Source organism: Triticum urartu, chromosome 6, assembly GCF_003073215.2.
Source record: "Triticum urartu cultivar G1812 chromosome 6, Tu2.1, whole genome shotgun sequence".
In the NCBI taxonomy this organism is placed as follows: Eukaryota; Viridiplantae; Streptophyta; class Magnoliopsida; order Poales; family Poaceae; genus Triticum; species Triticum urartu.
In genome coordinates, this window is record NC_053027.1 from 24,163,057 (window position 1) to 24,169,174 (window position 6,118).

At 44.3% G+C, this 6,118-nt stretch overlaps 1 long non-coding RNA gene across 1 annotated transcript; it reads right to left on the minus strand.

The window, feature by feature from the left end:
• Positions 1 to 2,613: 2,613 nt before the first annotated feature.
• LOC125516101 lies at positions 2,614 to 5,054 on the minus strand. The gene is made up of 3 exons (XR_007287234.1): positions 4,093 to 5,054; positions 3,319 to 3,574; positions 2,614 to 3,224 (listed from the first exon to the last, which is right to left on the minus strand). It is a non-coding gene; the product is annotated as an uncharacterized LOC125516101 (long non-coding RNA).
• Positions 5,055 to 6,118: the final 1,064 nt, after the last annotated feature.

A 6,118-nucleotide genomic window follows, 5' to 3' on the forward strand; every position in this document is an offset into this window, starting at 1 on the left:
AGGCCCTCACACAGTGCGAGATGTCGTGATTCCACTATTGATGCCCTTGTAGGCGGCGACCGAACCTTTACAAACAAGGTTGGGGCAATCTCCACAACTCAATTGGAGGCTCCCAACGACACCACGAAGCTTCACCAAAATGGACCATGGCTCCGCGATGACCTCAACCGTCTAGGGTGCTCAAACACCCAAGAGTAATAAGATCCGCAAGGGATTAGTGGGGGGAATCAAATTTCTCTTGGTGGAAGTGTAGATCGGGGCCTTCTCAACCACTCCCGAGCAAATCAGCAAGTTTGATTGGCTAGGGAGTGAGATCGGGAAAAAATGGAGCTTAGAGCAACAATGGAGCTTAGGGTTGAAAGAGGTAGTCAACACAAGGAAGAAGACACCCCTTATATAGATAAGGAAGAAAATCTAACCGTTATCCTCCTACCAGCCCGCGACCAGCGGTACTACCGCTCCAGAACAGTGGTACTACAGCTGGGCCACGCGGTACTACCGTGAGGAGCCACGGTACTATTGCAGCAGCAGCAGTAGCTAGGGCAGACCTTAAGCACATGGGCTGAGGACGGTACTTCCGCAGACGCGGTACTACCGTTCCCCCTTGCGGTACTACCACAAGGCAAGGAACCCCATGCCTGGGAAGAGCGTGGATAACAGAACATCCGTGCCTACTTCCGCTGGAAAACGGACGTAGCGAAAATCCGACACAGTACTACCGCAGAGGAGCGGCACTACCGCCTGGCAGCTGAGCCAGGCCGCGCACGGTACTACCGCCCAAGGGATGCGGTACTAGCGCGATAGCGCGGATGTAAAAAATTACATCCGCCCCTACTACCACGAGGGAGCGGTACTTGGCCTGGGGGGGCATGGTACTACGGCTCCAGAGGAGCGGTACTACCGTGGGCACCCGCGGTACTACCGCTGGTGCCTACGGTACTACCGCTCACTAAGGAGCAGTACTACCGCAAGCCAACACAGCAGCCAGAACAAGGTAAAGAGATAAAAGCGGAGGATGCTCCAAGGTGCAGGGGAAAGGAGGGGACTAGGGAGAAACGTGTACGTGATGATTCCACCCGAACCTTTCCGACGCGGACCCCCTCTTAATAGTACGGCTTTCCTACGACTGAAATCCACCAAAAAGAAACGTAGAAAAACGCCGTCTTCAATAGTCTTCGAGGGACACCAAACCGTCTTGTGCCTAGCGAAGAAACACGATTAGTCCGCAAACGCATTGTCATCAATCACCAAAACACCTTAGGGATAAATATGCCCTTACAACCTGGATGGAAGCAATATAGAAGAACCTGACCTTGTACTTTGTAATCTAATTGTAATAAGACTTTGTACGATTATTAGTTTTATGGTGCAAAAGGTTTTATATTCGCTGTTACAATTGGATGATTAAGGCCGAGAGCAATTCTCGCTCTACTTATATGCTGTGTTGATAGTTCTTGAATGATGGAATTCTTTTGTTTAAGTTTGGTGCATTATTTCATGGTTGATTGTTGTACACTATATGGTAGATACATTTCTGTTGATAACAAGTTCTTTTTTAGGACACATGAATTATTATTTTGTGCAAATGATGCTCCAAATCCACTTAATTATTTTGTAAATGTGTATGATGGTCCTGAAATCTTGGCTGAATTGTGTCAAAATTTTCTTTGAATATCTCATATTTGTGGTGGTATCCTTACCATCTCGGATAGGAGATAACCGCATTACCTCGGACCTACTCTACCAAACGAAATCACAACCCACATGTTTGGACCGATACAACCTGCCAAACAAGCTCTTGGCTCAACATGTCTCATCCCATACATTCTACCAAACACAATGGAATTTTATGCATATTCTGCATATATATACTCAATATGTATCAGGGAAGAACAACCATGCCAGTATAAAACTAGCTACGAAAACACTCTAAAGGACTCACAAGGTCTGGCACACGAATCAAAGTATTGATCGTCATCAAACATCGGTCACTAACCTTTATATCAACTTTTCAAATGAGGCTCGGAAATTTGGTAGTATTTTTTATACCTATATAATTTAGACTACTATTTTTTAAATAGCTAGCATCTCAAATACATGTATATCGGCCCTTTTTAGAAGTAACATTCTACCTACACAACTCATTCTTGAGATAAACAATTGTACATGTCAACACATCACTGGTAGAAAAAGGGCCATTTATCCCGGTTTCAGAGGCCCATTTGTCCCGGTTTTGGAACTGGGACTAAAGCCCAATACCTTTAGTCCTGGTTCGCTTATGAACCGGGATAGATGGGGCTCCACGTGGCCGCTGTGGCTTGTCCAGACAGGAGGGACTTTAGTAACACCAACCGGGACCAAAAAGCATTCACACGTCAGCAATTCAGGGGCTGGGTTTTTTTTGAAATGGGGGGGGGGGTTGTAGGGTTAATTTAGGGGTTTCATATATTGTGTTAGTTAGCTAATAGAGAGAAGTGACCTCTCTTATCTCCGTGCTTGGTCGACGCTACGTACTATACGTATAGAGAGAACTCGCGACACGCTAGCTAGTAAGCAAATGAAGGAAACTATTAAGTACACAAGATCGTCATGAACATATACAGATAGAAGTGATCGACCTCCTCCTTCTATGAGAGATTGGTCGAACAACAAGTTTTCGTATATCTATCCGGCACTACTAGCTACATATATACAATATAAGATCTCTTAGAATCCCTAACATCTAAAGTCAAGTTCCATATGTCTTGTAGGCCACAAATGCGGGCCAGTGATCTCTTATCTTCTCAAATCGGCCGGTGAATTCTGGAGTCTTCCCTTTTGTCGACATACGTTGATTTCAACTCATTCTTCCACCTCCTGAATAGATCTGCCATCTTCTTAATAGCATGAGCCTTGACCAATGGCTCTATAACTGGCTTATCCGGATCCTCCTCTGGTGTTAGGGTGAAATTTGCCTTCAGTGCGGTCCAAAGACCATCTTTCTGTCTATCATGGACATAAGGAAGTTGAGAGTCTTCGTTCTTAGTCCTATTCGATTGGTGGATGCTGACCATGATCATGTCCCTAACAAGAACCCCGCACTGAGCAGAAAATGCTTCCTTGGTCTGGCTGAGTTCAATCGGTTGGCCATCGCCCACGATTGCTGTGATCGTGAACCTTTCATCCTGACGCAACCTTTTCTTCGGGCCTCGTCTCGTTACCGAAGTTTGGCTCGATCCGGAGGGCTAGAAAAGAAGAAGGAAGGGTTAATATGTGTACATACCAAAACAATTAATGTATCAATTAGCTAGTCAGCACAGGCTTAATTAATATATATACCTCACGGAATTTGCAACAGCTCCCTCCTCCGTTCGGTCACCGGAGCCGTCATTACAGTCTCCTTCTTCCACCGGCATTCAGTCACCGGAGCCATCATGATCATGTCCTTCCTCATCCATTGTTCGATCACCGGAGCCTGCTTCCCCCTCTCCTCCCAGACCATCGGTGTTGTTGAGATACGTCATGACATCCCCTCAGCCGAGGATTATGTCCCCCAACAACTGTTCTGCTTCCAAGCCTCGGTGCTCCATAGTTTCTGCAAATATTACAACATGGCAATTAATATACAAACATGACAGATGGATATATTAGTTGCAAATCGTAGACCTAGCTAGATAATCACAAAAAGGAATATTAATTAGTGGCCTCGACGCTTCTACGGTTAGGGCTGGCCTTGACAACGCTTCTAAGGTTTGGGGTGGCCTCGACAACACTTCTAGGGTTTGGGGTGGCCTCGATGCTTCTAGGGTTTGGGGTGGCCTCGCGGCAACGCTTCTAGGGTTTGGGCCGGACCGCCTGTCTCATGAATGTCCGACGTCCAGAACGACAAGGGATTTAACAAAATGGCGCCATTCGGGATGTGCAGAAAATGGTTCCTATTTTTCCCGATCTCCCCTTCTATATGTCACGTTGTCTAGTATCAAAGGATTCAATAAAATCATGGCTATATCATTAGCCGGGAGTAACAGGCGCATGATGGTATGTCACGTTTTACTGTGCAGTTTTTTTAAAGACAGTGGATTCACAAGCAAGGACAAATGAAAATATAATGACCTGCAGTAGTATGGTACTCTCAAATATACTGAAACTTCACTACTTTGTGTGGTTGAGATCGCCCGTCTACATGGAACACTTTCCCTACCCATAAGAGGATCTCATGATAGGCGGGAGCTTGTCCTTTTCCTTTCTAAGACCCCATTTTCATCAAGACTATATCAGGCCTTCAGGCGCATATATATGCATGCTAGTATGTAATGCAGCTTGCCATTAATGTTTGGCCAACACCGCCTGCACTTACTTTCTGTCCATAAAAGGTTGGGTTCACAGTCTAGTAGAAACGTTGCAACCATCTTCTCTGTTGCCAGGGAACCATGACCACCAACTAGAGTAGTTTTGTTTTTCACTTGCATTGGAATTGGATGGATTGATCTGTTTTTCCTGTTTCACATGCCATGGAGGGGTGTACTAGCTAAGATTGGGATGCATTGGGAATTTGGGCTAGAGGTCGACCTGACGTACTTGGTAGCGCAGAAGGAGTTCAGCCTGATAATGCATCAATCCTGGGGATATTTCTATACAGAAATTTTACTGAGAAATCGTTCAGTTCGGATTCAATATAATCTTAGCACCGCCGTGTTTGTGTTGTACGTTCAGTTCGTGCATCCATGCACGTACAATCATGGCATGAGTTTGTTTGAGCGCCCCAATACACACGTGGAGGGCCTGATTGACCATTCAATTGAGGAACAAGGCACAACTGACGAAGGAGGCCCGGCTGCCAGGCCAGGGGCGGAGCCAGGATTTGAACATGAGGGAGGCGAGACAGATAATAATCATTCCAAATTATACACCACGCAAGAATATAGTCTCAACAGTAGAATTGATATGAGTGCATGACAACGTATGTTTAGCAACAAAAAAAATTACATATCTATCAACTGAAATTCAACTCTATGAGTACCATCGTCGAAAATGTGGATAATCTTATCAGATGTGACTTTTGCAGCTATATCCTTTCCAATGTAGACAATCATGTAATGTTGAAGAAAGTCATCACCCATTTTGCCTCGAAGACGTGTCTTCACTAGTTTCATAGCAGAAAAGGCTCGCTCGGTGGTTGTTGTTGAAACTGGAAGAGTAATAACCAACCGCAATAGTCTATCAACCATGGAGTAGTCCTGAACTTTACCAGTTTTGAATAAACCAACAGTCAAGTCAGCAAGTGAATGCAAGCATTTTAGGTCTGGATGTGAGCGAACATCCATTCTGAAATGGATAAGTTGAGACTCTAACCGAGCCAAGTCTTGGTTAGAAAGATCAGCAGGATAAAACTTTTCTGCTAGAGTGCATATCTTTGTCACATCAAATGTGTCATGCAGTGGATTCAAGGATACACAAAGCCTCAATAGCTTAGTGCTTTGAACGCTGAACCGGTCATTTAGCTCGACCAACTGTTGATCTATGGCAACATTGAATACATCTGCTTTATAGTGGTGAAGTGTTGTGGTGTTGTCATGCTTGTTTCGAGATTTAGTCATATCAACGTACCTACAAATGGCAACAATATTATATTAAAATACTTGTGATGATTAATATTCCAATCTAGATATAGGAAAAGAGACATACTTGGAACTAAAATCGAGGATGTCAATATCATGCTTCAGACAAGAAGATTTAACCTCTTTTAGAAGTGGTTCCCAACCATCTTCTCTTAGTTCAGCAAGTAGAAAATTTGTGTTTGCAACATAATCTAATGCGTTTAAAATATCCAGAGACTTCCTTTGGAGCATTTGACATAAAACATCTGTGATCTTCATAATTTTCTCCATGATGTGCATAATGAATACAAAATCAAAAGAGATAATCATCTTTAGGGCGCCCACTGCATCTCCACGAGAATATCTTGTGACTGAACGATCATTTGCTACACTTCATAGAACTGCAATCGTAGCAGCAAACATCTTCCTCAAGCTATTAATTGACTTGAAGTGAGAACTCCACCTCGTGTCTCCCGGCCTCTGTAAAGAGCCTATTTGATTTGCCCCTTTTCCCGTATCAAGCTCACCCAATTCAACGCCAC